The 26157-nt window shown below is 46.5% G+C and overlaps 1 long non-coding RNA gene across 1 annotated transcript in view; it reads right to left on the bottom strand.

Annotated features, from left to right (window-relative positions):
• The window catches only part of LOC121816490 (uncharacterized), a 109524-nt gene extending 104526 nt beyond the window's left edge, over nt 1-4998 (bottom strand). The window contains exon 1 of the long non-coding RNA XR_006056115.2: nt 4911-4998. This is a non-coding gene — a long non-coding RNA (uncharacterized LOC121816490). The remainder of the gene's footprint in view (nt 1-4910) is intronic.
• Nucleotides 4999-26157: the final 21159 nt, after the last annotated feature.

The following is a 26157-nucleotide window of genomic DNA, read 5'->3' as shown; positions in this document are numbered from 1 at the left end:
TTAGGTCCATACCATTTCTGTCCTTTATTGTGCCCATCTTTGCATGAAATGTTCCCTTGGTATCCCTAATTTTCTTGAAGTGATCTCTAGAGTTTCCATTGTATTGTTTTCCTCTATTACTTTGCATTGATCAGTGAGGAAAGCTTTCTTATGTCTCCTTGCTAGTCTTTGGAACTCTACTTTCAAATAGTTGTAGCTTTCCTTTTCTCCTTTGCCTTTGTTTTTCCAGCTGGGAATCATTTCATCCTCTCTCCCTAAAACCTGGGCGAGCCCAGATCCAGCAGGAACTGACAAGGGCCTGGTCTGAGGCAGGACCGCCACCCCCTCCTTGTCTAGTGGTGTTTTTATGTATGAGCACACTGGTGAGTGTATCTGGGGAGTGGTGGGGAGGAGCTGAACAAGGCTTCAGAGGAGGAGGAGGATAAACTGGTGTTAAGGAAACCCACATGGTCTGGCACTAAAGTTTCAAATGCTGTAAAAGAAAACCAGAAGTAAACTTAATTCTAAGTGAAAGGCTGCTATAAATCTGTGCATGGACGCAGGAATCCTCTGCGTGAATGGATACCAACTTTGGGGCTGGTTCTTCTCCTCATCTGCTGTAAGGTACTAAACGGTGACCCCCAAACATACATTAATATCCTAACCCCAGAACCTGTGAACACAACCTTATTTGGGATGAGGTCTTTGTGAACGTCAATAAGGATTTCCAAATGAGATCATCATGGATTACCCAGATGGGGCCTGAATCCAATGGCAAGTGTTCTCATGAGACATTTCTGAAAGATTGAAGGGGAGAGGACAACGGCCTCCCAGTTCTAGAGGTCAGCAGTCTGAAGTTTAGCTACTGGTGGAGCGGGGCCCCCCCAAAGGCTCTGGGGGTATGTCTTCTCTTGCTTCTCTAGGCTTCCGGTGACTCCAGGTGTCCTTAGGCTGTGGCTGCAGCCCTGTAGCCTGTCTCCACTTTTCCCGTGGTGTCCTCCTTTGTGTCTGTGTCCTCTCCCCTCCTGTCTTACAGAAATATCTCATGAGAGCACTTGCCATTGGATTCAGGGCCCATCTGGATAATTCTGGATAATCTCATTTGGAAATCCTTATTGACATTCACAAAGACCTGTTCCCAAAGAAGGTTGTGTTCACAGGTTCTGGCTGGTGGCTCAGGTGGTAAAGAATCTGCCTCTCACCATAGTTTAACCCCTGGGTTGGGAAGATTCCCTGGAAAAGGGAACGGCATCCCACTCCAGTATTCTTGCCTGGAAAATCCCATGGACAGAGAAGCCTGGTGGGCTACAGTCCATGGGGTCGCAAAGATTCGGACACGACTGAGTGACTTTCACTCATAGGTTCTGGGGTTAGGGTTAGGTATCCTTGGGGATGATCATTTAGTACCTTATAGCAGGTGAGGGGAAGAATCAGTCTCAAAATTGGTATCCATTCACCCAGAGGATTCCTGCTTCCATGCATGGATTTAAAGCAGCCTTTTACTTTGAATTAAATTTATTTCTGGTTTTCTTTTACAGCATTTGAAACTTTAGTGTCAGACCATGTGGGTTTCCTTATTAGGCACTTCACTTTCTCCTCCTCCTCTTCTGAAGCCATGTTCGGCTCCTCCCTCCCACTCCCCAGACACACCCACCAGTGTGCTCATACTTAAAAAACACCAACAGACATGGAGGGGTGGCTGACCGGCCTGGGACCAGGCCTTTGTCAACTCCCACTGGATCTGGGTTCGCACAGGATTTAGGGAGAGAGGATGAAATGATTCCCAGCTGGAAAAACAACCCTGTCTGCTGGGCTGGCCCAGATCACAGAGAAAGAACTGGAGTCTCAGAGCAAGTTCTGCTTTTGTTTTCTTTTCCATTTTAACTCAAACTCCTTATTGTTTCTGTTACCGAAACTCAGACACACACACAGACACACATGCAAACAAGTTCAGCTGAGTATGAAATAAGTAGAAAATATAAAATGAAATGAAGAATCTTCTTCCCTTTTCCTTTTGCCAAAGTCCACCTTTCTAACTTTCTCCATAAATGCACTTTCTTCAGAAGAGAAGTACGTCCCCTCAAGGATATACACTTGTGTATGCCCAGCTAGAGTCTGTTTCTATTTTTACATTTTATATATGTACTTATTTATATGTAGATGCTTTTCATTATGTAAAAGGGCGATCCTCTCTCACAGCTCTGCACTTGGCTGTTTCTCCTTGTGGTCTATCTTGGACATCTTTCCTTATTGCATTACATGGATTTATCTCGTTTTTAACAGCTGCAAAGTACTCCATTCAATGGATGTACCATCAAGTACTCTGATGGGTTACTGACCCGAGTTACCAAGAGCCTTAGCCTCTGACTCAGCCTGGTGCCTGCTCACTGTAGCTGTGCATAGAACAAATACACGTATCAATAATATGATATATAAAATAGTATTTATACACGAAATACTGGGTTGGCCAAAAAGTTGTTTGGATTTCTCTATAACGTCTTATGGAAAAACCCAAGTGAAATATTTGGCCCACCCAATATTATAATATTACAGCATATATTATTTTATATATAATTTGAATAATTATGTATTAATATAACCTATATCATAGGGCTTCCCAGGTGGCTCTAGTGGTAAAGAACCATCTGCCCATGCAGGAGATACATGCAGGTTTGATCCCTGCAACAGGCAGATCCCCTGGAGGGCATGGCAACCCACTCCAGTATTCTTGCCTGGAGAATCCCATGGACAGAGGAGCCTGGCGGGCTACAGTCCATAGTTTCGTAAAGACCCAGACACAACTGAATAGACTTAGCATGCATGCATAATATATATCATAATTATATCATAAATTACATATCATTTAATTATCACGATTATAGGTGACTGTTATCCTTACTCTAGAGATCAGGGCCTGAAATTTTCATCTCTGACATGAAGCTTGGTTAACTAAGGCTGAAGGAGGTAAGGAGATTTATGCAAAGTCCAGGGGAGTGAGATTCCAAATGCTTTATTCTTTATGTTGCGCCACATTCCCCATCTGGCACAAGCCCCACCCTTTGGTTTCCTTCCTGCCCTTTCTGAGTCAGTTCACAGTTCCTAAAGCCCAGCGGGAATGCACACGGGTTTGTGTCTGAGCAGGGGCAGCCGGAAGGACCCTGTATGGAGCCTGGCTGGCTCCTCGCTGGACTGTGAACCCTACGCCCTCCAGGGCCCATGTGTATCTGCGTTACTTCCCCTGCAGTCTTCTCCAGTGATCACACTCGACAGGAAAGAAAAATAAACTTGGCCTGGAGTTAGCCCATCCTGATTCTTGGGTGGGCCTGAGAGCTGTGGGGTCAGGTCACTTTGCTCAGGGCCCCAGTGACAACACCCTGCTCTTTGAAGTGGGCCCAGGAGAAGGGTGTGCTGGGTGAGCGTAATGGCTGCAGCAGCTGCCAACATGCTTAAGCCCCAGGCTGGCCTATGGTGGCCTCACCGTCGAATTAAGTCACATTCTGCAACATTACTGACTCACTGTGATATAATGCTGGCTTTGGAACCTGTAACTTTCTAGCCTGAGACTTTGTGCTCCTGGGAAAGCCCTGAGCTCTTTGAGCCTGTTTCAGTTGCCACTAATGTCCTCATGGTTGGGTTGCTGGTGAGCAACTGGGAATGGGAGACAAGTTTTCAGTGCAGAGCTTCTCAATTCACTCTGCTGTGAATTCAGTGCACCTGGGGGGTGGGGCGGGGCGGTGGTGGCTTGCAAACCCCAATGCTCAGGCCACACTCTCGATCAATTAAGTTAGGCTACCTGGGCTGGGTCCCAGGAACCAGCGCTTAAAAAACAACCAACCAACCACCCACCCAGAGCTTCCAAGCGTAGCCACTTCTGAGAACCAGAGAGCAACTGGCAGGGCCCACCCCATACATAGTCATCACTCAGCAAACGCTCACGGCCGCCTCCTCTTCCCTAAAACCTAAAGACAACATAAATCTCCAAACGCTTTTGAAGAAACCTCTGGAACTTTAAGCCAAACAGCCAAGGTGAGGCCAGGACCACGGTGTCCATGAAGCTCCCTGACTCGCTCTCCACTTTCTTAAAGAGCAAAGGCAGTTTGAGGTCAGGGTGTGATGTTTGGAGAACTTCTGGGAAGTGAAGCAATGGCATTTCTGAAATTCCTGCCCTTCCTTCTTATCACCTTCTCTTTATCAGCTTCACTCTGAGTCACTGTTGATGCCTCAGGAGGGAGTGCTGAACCAGAGCCCCTCTAACGGAGCTGGGTGGGGTGGGGTGAGGGAGGGTGTTGGGGGCAGGGCACCTGTGCCATCCTCACATGAGACTCAGAACCCAGTGGACTCCAGGCCCCACTAAATCTGTTTGGACCCACCTCCCAAAGTCAGCTTTCCTTGGTTGCTTAATTTGGAGCCTGTGCATTAAGATACTGAAACTAATCATAAACATGGGCAAGGCTATAAGGGACTCATGGCCAACCACCCCACTGAGAGAAATTACCCAGACCACCCTCGAGACCAAGTCCTCGAAGAACATCTTGGTCACACATGAGCTGGCCACCATGGTCCACCCAGTCGACGCTGCCCCCCATTAACAGCCCCCCACCATTCCAGTGTCCACCAGGCCTTCACAAGTTTTCTCCAACTACGGCCCACTGGCACACAACCACGTCAGGGCTGACCCAGCCAACTGGGCTTAACACAGGCCCTTGAGGCAGCCGTCTGCTCGCTCACACATGAAAATCCTTCTCTAAGGCTTTCTCAGAGTTTGCTGCCTGGAGTTTCTGTTCCTCTGCTTTTCAAGAAGCAAAGGCCAGGAAAGGAAGCTGAGTGGTGTTCTCTGTGATTTATGGTACCCCTTTCTGTCTTGTTCTGGATACCCACGTGTCTGCTCCACTAAGCCACGAATGCCCACCCAAAGGCACACAGACACCTACCTGGATGGAGCACCCAGGACTTGAGCTTGGTGTGGGCAAGTTCATAAACTGAGCTGCTTACAGGAAGGAGGCGACCCACAGACTGACTACCCACTGAAGATCTCCTGACTTGCCTTGAACCACCTGGAATTACTTCAACCTGTGTGAAAACTTTGCTTAGAGGCCCAGAATCGGTTTTCTCTTCCTGTTTGCAAGTTCTTTTCCCCAAAGTGTGGTACAGAACCTTGTTCCCTGGGATGTTCATAGAGGGAGAAAAACATCCTGTTGTCAGAAGAGCATGTTAATTACAAGATACCAAATTTATCTTTCACACAGTCAAAATGCACATTAATCTCTTAAAGGTGCAGAGAAAGTCCGCAGTTAAAAAAAAATGCTGAAAAAATAATCCTTGACATTATTTATGCCAACATTTCCCAGAATTATTTGACGAAGGAATGCTTTTTTTTTTTTTTCTCTCCTTCCAACTCTCTATCCAGTCTAACTCAGTAGCAGACAGCAGAAACAATGCTCTTCAGAGAAAACCTCAGGAAATGCTATCCTGAAAGAAAGAGTCCTTCATTCAGTGGATGGATGGACTAATGAGCCCCTAGCAATTCCCTTTCAACAGGTACACGTTACCTCCTCTCCTAAGCCAGCGATCTCCACCTCTGCAGAGGCTCTGCTCCTGCCTAAAGCACCAGAAACCTAACCTGACCGGAAGGAGTTTCCCAGGGTTGGTGTCAAATGTTTTCACGTGACCACCATTAGTCAGGGCAGGAAGCCTCAGGATTCGGATCCCCGTGTTTCTTCTGCCAATGCAGTGAGTGCTTATGGGATTAATGTGGTGTGTGTGAGTGGTGGTGAGAAAAGTTGGTGCTTCAGCCGTAGGCCTGGAAAATTCAAACTATTTGATTTAGGGCGCCAGCGACCAGGTGCCAGCCATTTGTTTATATTGGTGGTGATTGACTGGAGACTCATCCCAGGACACTCAGGGGTCTTTGTGATGTGAGAAAAACCAGAAGAGATTGGAATGTCTCTCTGGTGCCAGGTCTCTCAGAAAGCCGTGCCTCCATGCTTCCCCAGCTTACTGATGGGGGACCCACGGCGCAGGGAGGAGAGGTAACAGGCCAAGGTCACATCATTTGAAAATGACACACTTGAAGCATCTGCCGGTTCTGGGTTGGGTCCCATTGTGACTGCCAGCTGCCAGAAAACCCCATGACTGCCACTCCTCCTCCCCCTGGGCACTGGAGCTGGGATGCAAAGCTATGCATATCTTATAAAAAATAACAATAACAGTCTGTGTGTGTGTGTGTGTGTGTGTGTGTGTGTGCACGTGTGTATGCATGTGGGCATGCAGAAGCCTGTTTCTGCAGGCATCTAACAAATATTTGCAACTATGCGCCAGAGACTGGAGACATGGGAAAGAACAAGGCAGGCAGCCCTCTTGTCATGAAGGAGAAGCACCTGGGTATAATGATGAAAGACAAACCACTGCGTTTGAAATCCACAAGTGACTCTGGCTCAAAATGAGCAAAATGATGTGTGGAATTAAACAGGAAGATCCTTCCCCTTGCTTCTGTCACATTCTTACAGGTCACATCAGCCTCAGCTGCCTTAAGGGAAAGATTCCAGCAGAAAAGAATGAGAAAAAGAAAAGACTCTCGTAAGAATCAAAACTAATTTACAACTTCTGCCAGACACCCTGAGAGGGACTTTAACAAATCCGGTGACTACTGGGTAAAAGTGGAAGGTGTGGTTTTCACAAGTGCACACATCAGTCACAAACGCACACACATAAACACATACACATTCAGCCGGCATGATGCATGCTCCAGGCAGTCCCCAAATTTTCAACACAGACCGTCCTCTTTAACACTCAATAATCCACTGTTAATATGCCCATTTCACAAATCAGGAAAACGGAGGCTCAGTAACTTGGCTCAGTAACTTAGCTCACTCCAGACTCTAACCTACAGCAGCCAGGGTCAAGCCTGGACTCCTCACTCTTGGTTCCATTGCTATAAGGGACACCAGCAAACTTTATAAGCCACAAAGAAGGCAGGGACAAACTTGGCAACCTGGCGGCTGCAGGGTCTGGAACCCTGGCTTCCATTCTCCGCTTCCCGTCAGCCCTGTGCCTCCCAGGGCATCTCAGCATCTCAAGTCAGAGAGCTAATTCGAGAAAGTGGGGCTGAGTGCGAAAGCACCAAACCCAAAGCCACTCCCAGACTGTGGGATGCTTCCCTTTTGTCCTTCTCTTTCTCTCCAACCAAGGCGCCCCATCCTTGAGAAAGGTTTTACTTTCTTTGGCTGGAGAACAACGTCTGCGGGAAGTCAACAATCCCGAGACGAGGGAGACAGCCAGGCAGAGGAAGACAAACAAAACTGACACCGAGCAAAAATGCGAAGGTATTCAAAATGCGAGCTCTAATGTGCTCTCCCCTGCCTGAAGCCTGCCAGACACAGGGCTTTGAGAAAGAAAGAAAGAAAACAATCTGATTTGTACTGAAAGGGGCCAAAAATAACCTTGCATTCTCCTGCAGAAGAAAACAGAAAACTCGGCGGTTTCCTCCTATTTGGATGTTCTTTTCCTTGGGTTGCGGTCAGCAGGATGAACCTCTTAGCTCAAGACCTGCAAGGAGACAACAGGCCAAGACACTCAGGCAGGAGGACAATGGGAATCCGGCTGAAAAGGGGGGCCCTAGAGTCTGATTTAAAGCCCTGGTTTCTCCAGGGGCAAGTGCGGGTGGGTGGGGGAAAAAGGCCTTCATTTGCATATGTTAATTAAAAGCTATTTTAAATCAGTAATAGGCCTGTTTTTTCAGCCTTCCAAAAAAATATTCCAATGTGTCCCTACTTTCCATCCCTACTTCCTCTGTACCGCTTCTGATTTGTTTTGGTCGAAGCCTAATCCCTGGGCTCTGTCCCTTCCAGGCTATTCCCTTCTGCCCCACATTTTCTAAAATACAACTCTCATGTCCATCCTTGCTTAAAAGCTTCCAGTGATGCCTCATCAGCCACAGAAAACCATCTGTATCAGCTCTCAAGCTTACTTTATCCCTGTCTCCCCCAACCTCCGCCAGCTCCCCGAGTAGTTCGTGCTTTCCCGACTCTTGCTTCCCTAGGTCAGTAAATCTTGTTCACTCCTCCTTCCTGAGTCCTCATCTTTTGTCCATCTTTTACAGCAGAACTCCTGTCTCTTCTCCTCTAGCCCCAAGTGGTTCCTTTTCTCCGAAGGAAGAACTCTTTTCACAAATGCTCTTTCAGTGGGTTGTTGCATTTGCCCTAAAAACAAAGTACAATTTTCCCCAACCTATTCATGGGGACGGCTTCCCTGGTGGCTCAGCAGTAAAGAATCCACCTGCCAATGCAGGAGAACTTGGGATCAATTTCTGGGTCAGGAAAATCCTCTGGAGAAGGAAATAGCAACCCATTCCAGTGTTCTTGCCTAGAAAAACCCCATGGACAGAGGAGCCTGGCAGGCTACAATCCATGGGGTCATGAAGAGTAGGACACAACTTAATGACTAAACAATAGCTGATGAGGAACCAGGGCCCAGAGAGGAGAGAGAACATGCCCAAGGTCACATAGCTCATAAGTAATGAACTTGACACACCTTCAGCTTCTGGGCTGGATCCTGTGGTGATTGGCAGCTGCCAAAACCACATGTGAGGCTCCTGACATTATTCCTGAAACGTCTAAATTGCACCATTGCTTCTGAAATAATTAAACAGCGATTCCAGGTGTTTCTGCTGCTGGAGAGAGAACTGATGTTGCTCTGGACTTTTTTGGCCTCTGGTTTCTCCACAATGCAGAGAAGCTATTTTTAGCTCAGAAATCAAGCAGGGTATGATTATCCCTGCCAATTTTTTTTTTTTTTTCAAGTGCATACCCCACTGCCAAACACACTGGAGAACTCTGAGCAGGCCAAAGAGAACACAAATGCAGACACAGAAAACCCAGGACAGAGCACGGGGACCCATGATGAACAGGTCCAGGGATTATGCGAGGGCTGTTGAAGGTCTGTTGGAATGTTTTGATGGATGAAGACTCTGTCAGTGATGGTGAGAACAGAGACCCAAGGTTGGGAGCGCTAAAGTTGGAAATGAGTGTCTCCAATGCTGAGACTCTCTGAGCCCCCCGCAACCTTGCAGCCCTGAACTTGCAGAGGAGGGGCCACTGCTCTAGATACTCCCCCAGCCTCATGGATAGTGAGTCTTGCCAGCTCCCTTGAGAAAGCACTGGCCCTAAGCACTGTCTCCCCCAGACTCACGGTCTACCCAGAGACCTGGTGAAGGGGTCAGCCTCCTTTCAGAGAGGCGTGGGCTGACTTGGTCCTTCCCAGCAGTCCTCAGGAGTAAACTGCTGAAATAGAGTCCAGAACCTTGGCGGTCTGTGTTAGAAACTGGACCTTCCCTGAGCTATGACACACTGATGCTCAGCTGTAATGAGCTATGATGCAGATGTACTGAAAAGCTTTCTCATAAGAGACCCATGGAGGGAGGCAAAAGCTCCTTCCTGTCTGTTTCAAATGCCTGGGACTGCAGCAGCCATCCGGGCACAAGCTGACCCCCTGGGGATGGTGGCATGGAGGCTGGGAAGAGCTTAGGTCACAGAGGATGTTATGAGTCCCTAATTATTCAACTCTGAACACCCTCCTTCCATATTTACCATTTCTGTGGCTTTGGGCATACCAACTATCTCATTTGCCTTTTTTTTTTTTTTTTTTTTTGTAAAGTAAGGCTAAAAACCTCATCTCATAGTGGAGATTGATGAAATATGAATTAATTCATCTGATATGCCTAGCAGAAGGCTTTACACTAAAAAACGATGACTATGGTAATAATACCATAGTTAATAGAAACAATAATGCTTCTGGTGATGCCATTTATCCTGGGGAGAGTGTACTCATCACCTAAAAGTGAAAGTCACTCAGCCGTGTCTGACTCTTTGTGACCCCTTACAATCTGTGGAATTCTCCAGGCCAGAATCCTGGAGTGGGTAGTCTTTTCTCTTCTCCAGGGGATCTTCCCAACCCAGGGATCGAACTCAGGTCTCCCGCATTACAGGTGGATTCTTTACCAGCTGAGCCACCAGGGAAGCCCAAGGAAATTGGAGTGTGTAGAGAATCCCAGGAACAGGGAGCCTGGTGGGCCGCCGCCTATGGGGTCGCACAGAGTCGGACACGACTGAAGCGGCTTAGCAGCAGCAGCAGCAGCAGCAGCAGCAGCCTATCCCTTCTCCAGTGGATCTTCCTGACCAGGAATCGAACCGGGGTCTCCAAATTGTAGGCGGATTCGTTACCAACTGAGCCATCAGGGAAGCCCCAGTCATCATCACCTACCATATCCCTACTCTGGATATTCTGATTTTCTTAGTGCACTTTGACACTATGTTAGGGTTTTGCTTGTCTGTGGTTTTGTCCTTTAAAGTTTTAACAATGATCTCTAGAATATATCCATGTCCAGTTTTTTTTTTTTCTAGTGAATTGTACCATAGATATGTCTCTGGGGTAAGGTCAAGTTAGGTCTTTCTCCAATGAGCTGTTGTTGGGCCAGCTCTCCTCTGCATTCTGCTTCCTTGGTGGGTTTGTGAGCAGAACCAGGACTGGGCGCCAGTGGTCCAGCCCGGGCTGGATTGCACTAGATGCTGTGACGGATGGTGCAGGCTTTGGCAGCCTCATCCTCTGCCAGTGCCACTTTAACCAGACACACTGGTGCTCAGCTGTAATGACCATGACGATGAGATATGAACCCCCAGAAGGTGGCCCAGGACAACTGCCCTTCAGAGGCGTCTCCAGCTCCCGCAGGGGTAGGCTCAGCCAGTGAGGGTTCTGCAGTCCCTCTCTTTTGTGTGCTCCAGAGCATCTCAGGGCGACTGGCAAACTTTTCAGCATGGCCCGGAAGGTGAGACGTAACACAGTGCTGTGGTTGTGGAGAAGGCTCTGGAGACAGATTCTCTGGGTCTGAATTCACCCATTCATGTTGGGTGATCTTAAGTGAGTTATGTGACCTCCTGGGTCCTTTCCTTGGCACTTGCACTTTCAAAATGAGGCTGTCAGACTCTGGGGCTTCGAGATTTGAAACTGCTGGAAACATCTATTTCTTATGAGGCATGTATTAATTTATTTATTTTCCCATAAAGAGGTTTCTCCTAGGGTGAAGGTTCTTAGTGTTTGAATAAAACAAGTTCTCAATTTTTTTAAAAGTAATATTCAATTGTTTTCATTTCTGGATGAAAAGGCCCCAAATTTTACACAGTAAAATTTCACATCAATCTTTTATTTCTACCAGATAGCTCAAGGTTATGATGTTCTCTTGTCTCTGAAAGAAAACAAGGCCAGACAAAGCAGAATATATGAATCAGGCTCAGCTTTCCCCTTGCAGGAGCGGGAGGGGCAGACGGACACTGCAGCCCCTTTCCTGTTGTTCATAATTCATTACTGTAGAGATTTATAAAGGCCTTTTCAGAAGTGCTTCTCAAAGCCTACTGGAACAGAAACTCCATATACCATAGTTAAACCTACTAAATTGATGTTACAAGGGGAGAGCCGGGTTGGGTTTGAGGAACCAAATGTGACCAGTGATATGATCCTCTGAGACACAAGACTCTATCCTTGGCAGGCGCTGATGGGCAGCATCCTGAACTCCTGAGGTTCAGAAGACCAGCAGGGAACCCAAGATTCTTTTTGCTGGCTCCCCCTTTCAGGAGTCTTTCAGTTGGAACCCCTCCACTCCTGCTTCCATTCCCCTTGCTAAATTGCTGAATGTGCTTCTCAACCCTCGTTTCTGATTCTTTCTGGGCTGTTCCCTCCGTGCTTTACTTATTCCAGAAATCAACCCTTGACCAGGTCAGGAGCCCCTCCTCTGTGCCCCCACTATGCTGTACTCGACCTGCTGGTCACTGCTGGAAACATCCATTGGTTTGTCTGAATCCTTCATTAGCCCGGGAGCTCCAAGCAAAGGAGGTCTCACCTCCCTGGCTTCCCACTGCATGTCCAGCACCCAGCGCAAGGCCCAGCATTCTGAAAAGTGCAAGTGTTGGTCTCTCAGTCGAGTCCGACTCTTTGCCCCCCCATGGAGTGTAGCCCTCCAGGCTCCTCTGTCCATGGAATTCTCCAGGCAAGAATACTGGAGTGGGTAGCCATTCCCTTCTCCAGGGGATCTTCCTGACCCAAGCATCAAACTCAGGTCTCCTACATTGCAGGAAGATTCTTTACTGTCTGAGTCACCAGGGTACCCCCCAGCACTCTGTGGAGATGTTAAATAAATAGTTCTTAATGGACTTCCCTGGCAGTCCAGTGGTTAAAAATCTGCCTGCCAATGCAGGGGGCACAGGTGCAAGCCCTGATCCGGGAAGATTCTACATGCTGTAGGGCAACTACGCTTGTGTGCCACAACTACTGAAGCCTGTGTGCCTAGAGCCCGTGCTCCTCAGCAAGTGAAGCCACGGCAATGAGAAGCCTGCAGTCTGCAACTAGAGAGTACTCACCGCAACTAGAGGACTCCCGCGTATAGCAGCGAAGCTCTAGTGCAGCCAAAAATAAACATACATAGGAAACTAGCTCTTGAAGAGACAAATCGATTTCTACTCCTCATTTCCACTGGAAAAAGTAAAAGTGAAACTCGCTCAGTCGTGTCTGCCTGTGACCCCATGGACTATACAGCCCATAGAATTCTCCAGGCCAGAACACTAGAGTCCAGAGGATCTTCCTGACTCAGGAATCAAACCAGGGTCTCCTGCATTTCGGGTGGATTCTTTACCAACCGAGCTATCAGGAAAGCACCACTTTCACTGGGGTCCCATTTTGAAATGGCTGGCCTTTCTCCTCCACATGGCGATTTAACTCAAATCCTATTTTCCACCAGACACACCCAGGCACCTCCACGCACCCACTTCCACCCACTTCACCTCACACTCATCGATCAGGTCTCTGAAATCATCACTGTGCACACTACACTGACGTTTTCTGAGTTCAAATTCAGAATTCCTCAAATACAATCTGTGAGTCCCTGGGCAAGTAAAATGGAAATGTTAGTACCTATCCCTCAGTATTGTTGGGAGGATTAAATGAGGTAATATTTGTAAAGCCCTTCGCCTGACTCAATGTAAGGGTTTTTTGAAATGAAATAACCAACAACTGTAATTTGGAGTTTCTAGAATGTTCACTCAATGTTCATTCTGCTACTGGGAAGAATCTGGGCTCTTGGAACTTTCTCTCAAAAGACCTGACATCTGGACCACCATCCTGGAGGCATGGAGTCTCATACTGAGAATTTGCCCACAGCCCCTTAGAGCTGGGGCTGGCCTGACCTGTAATGGTGTTTGAATGTCTTTCTCCCAATTGGGAAGAAGTTCTCCCAAGACAGGCTTCATAGCATTGTATCTCTGCGTCTCAACATTCCACACAATGTTTGGACCAAAGCTAGTGCCCAGTAACTGTTTGTTGAATGAATAAATGAAAACAATAGACACATAACCACCTAAGATTGGTACCCATTGCTCCTTGAGTGAGCTCTGAGCATCACACACCTTTCACTGTCCTAGGATGCTGGCTTTTACTCTATGACTAGTTCACATAGCTGGCTTTTTTTCTTGGAGGCATGCTTCAGGTTTCCAACCATGTACTAAACCCAAGCCCACAAAATCTGATGTTCCATCTGGGCCCTTACACTGGTTGCATCCTCTCTCCAACCACAATTTGGCAAGTGTTTCTAGAAAACTAGTGTGCTGGGCTCTATGCTGGACATTATGGATATAGGTAAGGGTCTTGTCCATGAACCACATCTCAAGCGTGATTGCTCCCTGAAGAATTCTGATGTTGGGTTACTGCGGATATAAGCACTGGGCTGAGACCAGATTTGAGTACATCATGCCTGCTAGGACACAAACACCCTCTGCAGGTTAGTTCTCTAACCTGGACTCAGCCCAATGCCATCTCCATTCTGCCTCTTCTCAGCAGCTGGCAGCCAACACCCACTCGTTATGCTCCGCACTCTGAGTCTCCTGCCATCTCTCAGAAAAGAAATTCAAGTAGCGCTGCTGTCAGCTCTCCCTAACCTGGGACTTTTGTGGAAATTGGTCACCTACTAGGCTAAAGGGAGTTTCTAGATGTAAACATTCATCACTCCCCACACTATTCTAAAATAATTTCCTCTTAAATTCCAACAGTACTGTATGATGACGATACCCCCTTACACACAAAAAATTAATATGGTCCAACTGGTTTTAAATTTTCTGCTCACTTCCTCCATATTTACAGGTAGTCATAAAAAATGGACAAGTCTCATGAGCTATATAGATGGGTCGCTGTATAATTGCCTACGAAGAGAGAGAAAAGCGTATTAAGGATATAGAAGTAAAAGAATAATATATAATTCATAATATGGAGATGAAAGGTGGGTGAATATGAAGTGGCCCTTCTCTTGAAAATGTTTAATCATTTTTTAAATAACAATACACCTTACTATAAAGACAACATGGCTTATACAAATACAATCAGTAAAATCCTACAGTCTTTAATCAAAAGATTATGAAATTCTCAAATAGTCCCTAGGATAGGGCATTTATGAAATCGGTCTGAATATATCAGTTAAATACAGATTTCTTAATAGTTTATCCATTATGTAATGAAATAATATTTATACAATGACAATTGCATACTCCATAAGTGTAAGTTAGATTTAATGAGACGTTTATTGGCACAAATGATTAATAATAAAACTCTCCCTGTGGAAGGTAATTCATACACATGCAATATGGCCAAGAAGAAAAGCTCCTTTTAATGCTTACCTTGTGTGCCATGTCCAATTGAAATCAATTCCTTGTTAAAAAACATCAGCCTAAGACTCCAGGGCAACAGTCGTTTGGAGTGAGACAATGGACAAAGGCACCCTTTCAAACATGTTGAACTTACAGCAGATTTGTGTCAAGATTTAAACTTTATTTTGCCAGTAAATTGGTACTTTTTCTTCAGTAATTTATGGAAATGTCTCAGGGACCAAAATAAGCATTTTAAAATTTTTTTGTGGGGTGCACACTTGAACAGTAGACAATGTGGTAATTATGTGATCACCATCTCAAAAGTGACAAGTGCAGAATTACATGATACACGTCAAGCTCTCGTCAAGTGCCAAGCGCTGTGCTAGGCGCCCTACTGCACAATTTCAGAGAAAAGAAAAAAGTGTTTGTTTGGGGCTTATCACTAGAAGAACATCCTGGCTGCTAAAAAACTGTCATGATGATCCCCAAGCAAGTAATCAGGAAAGCAATGCTCAGCAGACTAGGACTTGAAGTGTTTAAGGTATAATGTGTCTAAATGACCATGTATAGCTACTTACATTGCCCTGTTTACATTAGGCGCAGCATAAACATAGGCTTGAGTTCTAGACTGACTAATTTCTACTTGTGCTTCACCCTCAGTTAAGTCACAAAATGCTTTAAAGTCTCAGTTTTCCTTCTCAGGAAACTGGTAACATTGAGGTGTCCCTTTTACTTCCCATACGTAAGAGAAACAAACCACATTGGTGTTCAAGGGGTGCATTCCCATTGCCCCTTTGCCGACTCCAAAGAGAAAGCACACCAGAAGATACAATTTTATCTTGTGTGGTATCCTTTATACCTGCTACAGCAACTTGTGCAGAGAACACACCAATTAATATTGGAGGAATGAATGGGTGTGTCTATTGAACTCTACTTAAAATTTCCTCAATTATTTCTTTTATTCCATAGTAAGATAAAAAGGAGAAATGTCACAATACTTGAATTCAATGTACACGTGTTAATAACAGTGTACTTAGAGCGCCCAATTGCCGTGATTTTGGTTCCTCCCAGAGAACTGCTGTATCACTGGGAAACTGTCATGGGCCATACCGCCTTTCCTGAAATGACTCTATTATGAGCAGTGTCATCCCTTAGCCTGTAGTTTTCAAAATTGCTACTCTGCATTGGAAAACATACTTCTCAGGAAAAACACAATCTGGACTAACCCTGAGGTTTATTTGGTTTCTCTAAGTCCAAGGTTACAGAAGACACTAAGGATGATTCAAAAAGTACAAAGAAGGGACTTCCCCGGTTTTCCGGTGGTTAAGAATCTGTCCGCCAATGCAGGGGACATGGGTTTGAGCCCTGTTCTGGGAAGATTCTACATGCCACGGGATAGCTAAGCCAGTGAGCCACAACTACTGAAGCCCAGGCACCGCTGAGCCTGTTCTCCCCAACAAGAGAAGCCACCGCAGGGAGAAGCCTGCGTACTGTAACTAGAGTAGCCCCAACTTGCTGAAGCTAGAGAAAGCCGGCACACAGCAACAAAGACCCAGTGCAGCCAAATACAAATACACAAATACACCAAAAATTGTAAGGGAGAAAGACTGAACAGTGATTTACCAAGGACAGCTTCTGAAGGTGCAACACAAGGAGTGAGGCGCTTAACACATATCTTCTGTTCTAATTTTTGCTAAAATTTTTACCATGATTGTAGTTGGGTAGAGGGGCTATGGATTCTGTTTATTCTGTACATGAGTGCTAAGTCGCTTCAGTCGTGTCTGACTCTGTGCGACCCCGTGGACTGTAGCCTGCCGAGCTCTTCTGTCCATGGGATTCTCCAGGCAAGAGTACTAGAGTGGGTTGCCATGCCCTCCTCCAGGGGATCTACCTGATCCAGGCATGGAACCCCGTCTCTTATGTCTCCTTCACTGGCAGGCGGGTTCATTATCACTGGTTGCCACCTGGGGAGCCCCTTTGTTTATTTCACTCCACTCCAAATTTTCAGGCAGTAACATGGAATGGTTATAAATGATTTACATGCATTTTCCCTAAAATGTGCAAATAACTCCAAGAGGTTTGGGAAACTCTATGCTGAGCATAGGTTCTCATCGGATTTGGGGGATGAGGATTTTCATTCCTACCTCCACCATTTAGTAGCTGCATAACCTTGGAAACAGGGCTTCCCTTGTGGCTCAGACGGTAAAGCATCTGCCTACACTGTGGGAGACCTGGGTTCGAGCTCTGGGTCAGGAAGATCCTCTGGAGACAGAAATGGCAACCCACTCCAGTACTCTTGCCTGGAAAATCCCATGGACGGAGGAGCCCGGTAGGCTACAGTCCATGGGGTCACAAAGAGTCGGACACGACTGAGCAACTTCACTACACTTCACTAACCTTGGAAGGAAATTCTTAACACCTCTGAATCTGGTTGACTTGCTATTAAACGAAGATGATGATAATAACAATCTAATAAGATTCCTGACCTTGGAGACTCAACTTTGTTCTTAAGAAAGAGAAAATCGCATCAGTTCCAACAACTCTAAAGTAGAGCCTTTCTAAAACACAGATACCGAGGACACACTATCACTTGTTGTATCTCAAAATCACCTCTTCTGGGGCTTTTGGGATACACACACAGAGTGTGGACAAATAACACACACACACACACACACACACACACACACACGAGACACACACGAGACACACAGTTTCTCTCTCTCTCTCTCTCTTTTTTTGCCAAAGAGTAAGTCCATTTCTTGAACGTCAGTAATTTTGGGACCTTATATTTCCTAAAGTGAGAAAGGTGTTTTGGATACACATTCTCCAGTAACTCCTAATATGAACACATTTCTGTGAGTCCAATTCCAGATCAATGTGTCCAACCGACTTTTCATTGTCAACTGAAAAGCAGAAAAGATGATCTTGCCCAGAAAAGTGAATGCAGACCACATTTCAGAAACCGATAGGGAAGGCTGTCTTTGACTCCCTTCTCACGCCCCCTATCCCCAAACCCCTGATCCTTCCAAATGTGCCTTGAAAAGTATGGGAGAAAAGTCTAGGTCTTCACAAGATCTTGTTATCTTTTCTGCCTGGGAACACAGCAGGACCACGACTCTCAGGCTCCCTTGCATTTCAGTGGAGCGTGGAGCTGAGTTATGACTGATGGTATGCAAGCAGAAACAGCAGACTTCCCTGGGGGGCCAGGCCAACCTCCCATGCCACCTGCAAGGCTTGTCCCCACTGCACCGGGAGGAAGGTCGCAGAGCATCCACGAGGGCTCTGGACACTTAGGAGATGACAGGACCACTAGGTTGAACAGCTCTGTATCTCTGAATCACAGTATTGGAAGACCACCCCTCAAATGTCCAACTCCATACAACCTTAGCAGGGAATACACTTTTTGTAAATTAAGCCACTGAAATTCTGGGGTTGTTAGTTATAGCACTCAGCCTCACTGTGATACAGGAAACAAATCTGAATCTCACTCCATGATGACAGCTGATAGACAATTCCACAAATCCATCCCAGCGGTAAGGACATTTACAAACAAAAACAGAATCTGTTGACAATCAGAAGTACAGATCTTGAAAGACAGAAGTTGAGTTCAGAACTCAGGAGGCTCTGCTGCGGAGGCATCTGCTCTGTGTACCTGCCCCCAGCCCCTGAGGACCAACACAGCCTCAGCAGACAAGAAACTTCCAGGGCCATCCTCTTTCCCACCCCCCGCCACCCTAATCACCACCTCCAGAAAATGAGAGAGAACCTCCACAGGAGTATTTTTAGATTAGCCTAATTTCTGGAACCAGCCACATCTGGGAACGGGACTTCAATGCTCCTGCTGATGCCTTTACTATTTAGCGTGCGTGTGCTAAGTCACTTTAGTAGTGTCCGACTCTGTGCGACCCTATGGACTGTAACCTTCCAGGCTCCTCTGTCCGTGGGATTCTCCAGGCAGGAATACTGGAGTGGGTTGCCATGCCCTCCTCCAGGGGATTTTCCTGACCCAGGGATTGAACCCATGTCTCTTACATCTCCTGCATTGGCAGGCGGGTTCTTTACCACTATCACCACCTGGAAAGCCCTGCTATTCAGTATCGCTATTCAAATATTATTGATATTTACAACAATATAATAAGTCTGTTTCTGAGCCTCCATCTTATAGGGCATTATAACTTTTCCAACTGTGAAGTCCAAGAAGAAGACCTTATATTCTGCCTCTCTCAATAATCCCGCAGACTCTTGGGGTATGTGCACTCTTCCCTTGGGTTCTGTGTCCTTGATAATCAGGCTTTGGGATCACTTCCCTGGGAAGCTTTCACTGGGTATCCTTTTGCTGGGTTCAGTGCCCTGTCCCATGATCTCATAACATCCAATGCTACTGAATGACATTGATTTCAATGAGAGTATATTAGAAATATTTCACTTTGAGTCTCTCAGAATGTGAGGGTTGAGTCAAAACAGTTTCATTTCCAGCACTGTGGGACACAGCTTGGTGTATCCTTTGGTTCACTTCAGAAAGATTCATTGAGCACCTGGCTGTGTACCAGATGCTAGGTAGTCAGTGGGGACTAACAGCTGTTAGAGCCCCTGTTCTTGTGGAGGTAAGGGGCTAAAGATGGGAGATGGACAGTGAGCACAGACTGGCTCTAACAAATACACAGTCATGGGTGGTGTTGGTGATCTGGAAGAAGCAAGCGTGTTTCTGTGACGTTATCTTTGTCTTTTCCCAAACAGACCTTTTAGACAAGAGTTTGGGTGCAAGTTGTTTATTTGGGAGGTGATTTCTGGGAGAGCAGTGAGAGAGTGGAGAAGTGAGACAAGGAACTGAGGAATGTGAGTAAAAAGTTCACAGCAGACTAATGCTGTAGGTGACAGTCACTCAGCCTTGCTGGAGGCTCTGAGAAACTGTATGGGCCATGCCTGAGAAATGCACCCTGTGGGGCAAGACCACAGTCTTAGGAAAGATCAGAGGCAAAGATCAAACACAAATGGATGGATGGGTCCTGTATTCTAGGATTAAACAGGAGGATTGAAGGAGGTAATGATAAGAAAATAAGGACCAGATGGGGAGTAAATCACTGCTGGATGCACGGTGATATCCACTGGCCTCTGTAAGGGAACGCCTGATTGTCAACCACAGCGTATTTCTGCACTGGGAGCTGCAAGAGAATACCAGTGTGCTAGCTACACATGCAAGGAGATGGAAGCCCAACCTGAGTTTTCCTATGCGTGCCTGTAGGCCTCTGAAGAAATTTCAAATGTATTCAGAATCAATTACCTTCAGCTGCATGATGCTGTGTCCCATAGGCTCCTTATGGTCTGGAAACAGAACTCGTGGTTCTAACTCAACCTTCCTAGAAGTCCTTGATCCATCCCAGAAATGCTGACATGGCCCAGCCAGGCCTGTAGACAGAAGCACCCCGGCAAGTGAAGAAAGGAATGCAGTGAGGTCCCTGGAGCAGTCTGAATAGGGCACAAGAGTGAGCTATTTACACAGATGTGAACACTTGGATATTTATTTTACCTCTTGGAATTGTTCATGTGTAAACATTAACAAGCACACATTCATTTCTATTCACCCACTTACTCATTTAGTACGTATCTATTGAGCATCTACTAGGAACCAGCTGCCAGTGATCCCATGGTGGGTAGAGACACCATGTCTCCTTCCCAGATATTTCCTTAGTGGAGGCTGAGGATGTTCAGTGTGTGCGTGTGTGCTAAGTCGCTTTGGTCGTGTCCAACTCTGCGACCCCGGGGGCTGTAGCCCACCAGGCTCATCTGTCCATGGGATTCTCCAGGCAAGAATATTAGGGTGGGTTGCCATTTCCTTCTCCAGGGGATCTTCCCAACCCAGGGATCAAGCTCAGATCGCCTGCATAGCAGGCACATTCTTTACAGCTGAGCCACCAGGGGAAGCCCAGAGATGTTCAGTACATATACAGTTACTGTGTGGATCACAATAAACTGTGGAAAATTCTGAAAGAGATGGGAATACAGACCACCTGACCTGCCACTTGAGAAATCTGTATGCAGGCCAGGAAGCAACAGTTAGAACTGGACATGGAACAACAGACTGGTTCCAAATAGGAAAAGGAGTGCATCAAGGCTGTATATTGTCACCCTGCTTATTTAACTTCTATGCAGAGTACATCATGAGAAACGCTGGACTGGAAGAAACACAAGCTGGAATCAAGATTGCCGGGAGAAATATCAATAACCTCATATATGCAGATGACACCACCCTTATGACAGAAAGTGAAGAGGAACTCAAAAGCCTCTTGATGAAAGTGAAAGAGGAGAGTGAAAAAGTTGGCTTAAAGCTCAACATTCAGAAAACGAAGATCATGGCATCTGGTCCCATCACTTCATGGGAAATAGATGGGGAAACATTGAAAACAGTGTCAGCCTTTATTTTGGGGGGCTCCAAAATCACTGCAGATGGTGACTGCAGCCATGAAATTAAAAGACGCTTACTCCTTGGAAGAAAAGTTATGACCAACCTAGATAGTATATTCAAAAGCAGAGACGTTACTTTGTCAACAAAAGTCCGTCTAGTCAAGGCTATGGTTTTTCCAGTGGTCATGTATGGATGTGAGAGTTGGACTGTCAAGAAGGCTGAGCACCGAAGAATTGATGCTTTTGAGCTGTGGTGTTGGAGAAGACTCTTGAGAGTCTCTTGGACTGCAAGGAGATCCAACCAGTCTATTCTAAAGGAGATCAGCCCTGGGATTTCTTTGGAAGGAATGATGCTAAAGCTGAAGCTCCAGTACTTTGGCCACCTCATGCAAAGAGTTGACTCATTGGAAAAGACTCTGATGCTGGGAGGGATTGGGGGCAGGAGGAGAAGGGGATGACAGAGGATGAGATGGCTGGATGGCATCACTGACTCGACGGATGTGAGTCTGAGTGAACTCCGGGAGATGGTGATGGACAGGGAGGCCTGGCGTGCTGCGATTCATGGGGCCTCAAAGTGTCGGACACGACTGAGCGACTGAACTGAACTGAACTGAAAGAAGGAAATCATACAGCCCCCATGCGACGACACCTATGGACAGATAATTTACGTCAGACGCCTCCTTGAAGAAAGGGTGGATGAGCAGGAAGTAGGAGGTAAAGGTGTGGCAGAGGAGAAGAGTGTCCAGCCAGGGGGAGGAGCCCCTGCCAAGACCACGGCCAGGCAAAAGACTGGTCCATTCAAGGATGAGGAGAAATGCTGGGGAGGCGGGGACACACAAAGACAGCGAGACCCCGGCAGAAGGTGAGGCTGTAGAAATGGTCAGGGGACAGATCCACAAAGGTTCCTGCCCATAGTGTTTTATATCTTTCAAAACGTGTTTGTGGGCGGTAGATTAAGCAGATTTTACAGATTAACCAACTGAGGTTCAGAAAACATTTGCATAAAAGAAAGAGAAGCCGTGTGACCCAAGGAGCTCAACCAAGTGCTCTGTGACAACCTAGAGGGGTGGGATGGGGTGGGAGTTGGGAGGAGGATTCACAAAGGAGGGGCCATATGTATACCTGTGGCTGACTCAATGTTGATGTGTGGCACAGGCCAACACAATATTGTAAAGCAATTACCCTCCAATTAAAAAAAAAGAAAAAGAGAAGACACCTCAAGGAATTTCCTTATTTCCCTTAGATCAGCAGCAGACACTTCTTTAGTGACTTCCCTAGTAGCTCAGCTGGTAAAGAATCTGCCTCCAATGCAGGAGACTCCGGTTTGATTCCTGGATCTGGACGATATGCTGGAAAAAGGATAGGCTACCCACTCCAGTATTCCTGGGCTTCCCTGGTGGTTCAGCTGGTGAAGAATCTGCCTGCAATGCAAAGACCTGGGTTTGATTCCTGGGTCGGGAAGAGCCCCTGTTGAAGGGGACCCACTCCAGTATTCTGGCCTGGAGAATTCCACAGACTGTATAGTCCATGGGGTTGCAAAGAGTCGGACACAACTGAGCAAGCAGATTCTGCTGCCTCCTCAGATACTTCCCCAAAAAATCTTTTGGTCATGCCACACACCATGTGGGATCTTAGTTTTCCAACCAGGGGACCACGAATTGGACCCACATTCCCTGCATTGGCAGCACTGAGTCTTAACCACCTGATCACCCAGGAAGTCCCAGCACATAGTTCCTGAGTGCTCGGCATGAGCTAGGTCCTAGCGAGCACAGGACTAGAAGAGGATGGGTGGCCAGATGAACACTGGAGTCTGGAGGCCACAGGACACAGAGGCTCCCATGTCCCAGCCAGGGCTTTCAGGGGACCCTGTAGCTTACAGAGACCACCCGCCTTCTCCTCATGCTCTGCAGTCTATGTAAGGGCCAGCAGGGGATACTGAGTCAGAGACCTATTTTGAACCTCATCTCTGTTGCTTACCATCAATGTGACCTACTTGTCCTAACTGAAGTCTCACTAATCCCTACAAAATAGGAATCTTGACAGTTCCTGCCTGACATCCATGTGTGTGAGGGGAGGCCAAGCAGAAGAGGCTGCCTGACCCTGCAGATGGTGTGCAGTCACTGCCGTACAGGAGGAGTGGGGACTGGATCCCCGCTTATCAGACCCACATTCCCCCCACATCCACAGCCTCTCCATCCTCTCACTGTAACCACTGTGGAGATGCTAGACAACCTCATGCCTCAGGCCTAAGGAGGATCCTAAGATCCTTAAATGCTCCAGGTCTGCTCAAGCCCACATCTTGGCCAGGGGTGGCTCCAGGCAGTCGCCACCAGCTGCTGTGGACTAAGCATGGGTTCCCAACACTGGTTCCTCCTGCACCCCAGGTAGGGGCCCAACTCCAGGCAGGCAGACTCTCACATCCCACTGTGCTGAGAACACAGGGCCATCTTCCTTGTGCTCCCTCGGGCCTTTCTCCTGAAGCTTTGATGCCTCTGAGCATCTGAGATGGCTCGGTCCAGCTGCCCATGTGGAAGCCGGGCTCTGTGGCTCTGAAGGAGGTTTTCGGGTGGCAGCCTTGTAAGTCTGGGAGCACCTGGTTTTCTGCTGAGAATTTCAGGTCAGATGGATTCCCTGGGTGCTTTCCAGATTCATCCCCAAATGACTGAGATGATGAAAATGGTAACTGTGTCTCTTGTTCGTCTCTCCCAAGATGGAGCACTATCCCCTCACAGTGCCAGGAGCCCAAAGATTCCTTCCAAAGCCTGCTTTTCCCCTCAAAGTCTCCTTGCTAAACCCCGTCTCAAGCTGCCCAGAGGGAGGCACCCGAGCAGGATTTCCTGGGACAATCATGTGACAGATGACCTCCCAGGAATGACAGAGCTATGGCAATAAAAGCCAGAGCCTCGGGGACATGTTCTCTGGAGGAAGTTGGCAGTGGGAAGGCGTGAGAAGGTCAAAGCTGACATCAAATATATATATATATATATATATTTTTTTTTCAAGTAAGTCTATACAGAGGTCTTGAAGAATTTTAGATATTTGGGGTTCTCTTCTCTTCCATCGGGCTTCCCTGATGGCTCAAATGATAAAGAATCTGCCTGCAATAAGAGAGACTTGGGTTTGATCCCTGGGTTGGGAAGATCCCCTGGAAAAGGACATGGCAACCCACTCCAGGATTCCTGCCTGGGAAATCCCATGGAAAGAGGAGCCTGGTGGGCTATAGTCCATGGGTTCTCAAAGAGTCAGACACAACTGAGCAACTAACACTTTCACTTTTCTCTTCCATCAGAACTAAAATTTCAGCCCAGATATGTGGGGCTGACTACATATGTAGTCACATATGTACTACATGTGTTAGCTGACTACTCTGTTCTCCTGTTTCTTCACCTGAAAACAAGGAATCATATTTTAGCTTTTGGTATGAAGGGCTATTAGGGGAAATTCAATTAAAAAAATTCAAAACATTTGACACATGGTAGGTGCTTCATAAACATAAGTTTATTTTGTATTACTTTATCTTTTGCTTGAATTTAGAACGTGTGCAGATCTCCTTTGACTGTTCATTTGTTTATTCATCAAATATTAACCTTTCACCTCCAACGTTCTAAGCCACAAGCTGAGAACAAGGGGTAGAAAAACATGATCCTTGCCTGGGGCCCCAGGTCTATCGCTCACTTGAGCCTCTGGTTATGATGAAAAGTCTCAGGTGTCAGTCAGAGTTCAGAGATTCTATTTTCTCTGGTAGCTTTATGACATTCGGGCTGTTCCCCTCCAAATTGCACTCAGTTTTTAACTTCATTAACTTCCTGTTCTGTCACAACAGTTGAACAAGAATTTCTCCATGAGCAGTATTCAAATCAGCTTTTAATGAGCTATTTAATTAAAGGCTAATTGAGGTGAATTCATTAAAGATTTCTAAATTATGCTTATCAGGGTAGCTATGTTTTAAGATAAGTTTTAAATATTTGTTTTATATTGCATTGTTTGATCATAAAAGTATGTATAAAATTGCTTTTTAAAATTACCAATTAGAATGTGGGTACGTTTTTCTCCCTTAATACTTGAGTGGGGCAGTTAGCAAATCAGTTTAATATATGTGCAGGGTTGGGCTGAGGCAATAAGAGATTACTAGCGATTACAGCTGAGGCTGTGTCTGGTCCATGAAGAATGCTCAAGACTCTTGAGAAGAGGTATTGTTGGACTGTCTTTGATCTGGTGTTCCAACTGCAGTGTCAATCATTACTGCAGGGTTCTCACCAAGCCCTGATGACTCCTGGGCTTCAGGCTGACTCTGTAGAGAATGGGACTACATCTTTCTTATGCCAAATGAATACGTGAAACAAGTTACGGCCTCCCCAAACACACCAGGGCAGCCCTAATCTTTAGAATCCCATTCGCTGGGGCTGAAAGTTTAACTCAACAAACATGCACTGAACATCTCCTCTGTGCTAGCTATGGCCCCAGATAGCAACATACAGATGAATCAAGGTCCATGGTTCAGTGAGAGGGATACACGTGTCAGCAGACAAGTGCACTCCACTGTGCTATGTCTGTGCTTTGAGACCAGGGAAAAGCCTCAGGAGAGAAGGACAGTGTGCTAGCCTGACTCAGGACTTCCCATGAGGGATAAGACTAATTCCCGATGGACAAGTGAATGCTGCCCCAGCAAAGAAGTGGAGAAGGTCATCATTGGCACAGCAAATCCGACTAAGTGGAAGAGTCTGATGAGGATTAACATGGAATTCAAAATTGCTGAATGAAGATGGGAACGGGACAGAGGGTTAGCTAGGAAGTCAGGTGATGGACAGAGCTTGAAGTGCGGGGTAGGAATTTGAAGTTTGAACTTGAACTTTAAGGTGTGTAACATGAAAGCATGAAAGTGAAAGTCACTCGGTCACATGCAGCTCTTTACCACCCAATGGACTATACCTCTCTCCATGGGGTTCTCCAGGCAAGAATACTGGAGTGGGTTGCCATTCCCTTCTCCAGGGGATCTTCCCAACCCAGGGGTTTAACCCAGGTCTCCTGCATCGGAGGCAGATTCTTTACTGTCTGAACCACTCTGTCTATGCATAAGGGTGTAGAGCCTTTGAAAATCTGT

This window comes from Ovis aries, chromosome 14 (genome assembly GCF_016772045.2).
Source record: "Ovis aries strain OAR_USU_Benz2616 breed Rambouillet chromosome 14, ARS-UI_Ramb_v3.0, whole genome shotgun sequence".
NCBI lineage: Eukaryota > Metazoa > Chordata > Mammalia > Artiodactyla > Bovidae > Ovis > Ovis aries.
The sequence above is the reverse complement of the archived record's forward strand: the minus strand, read 5'-3'. Positions and strand labels throughout refer to the sequence as shown.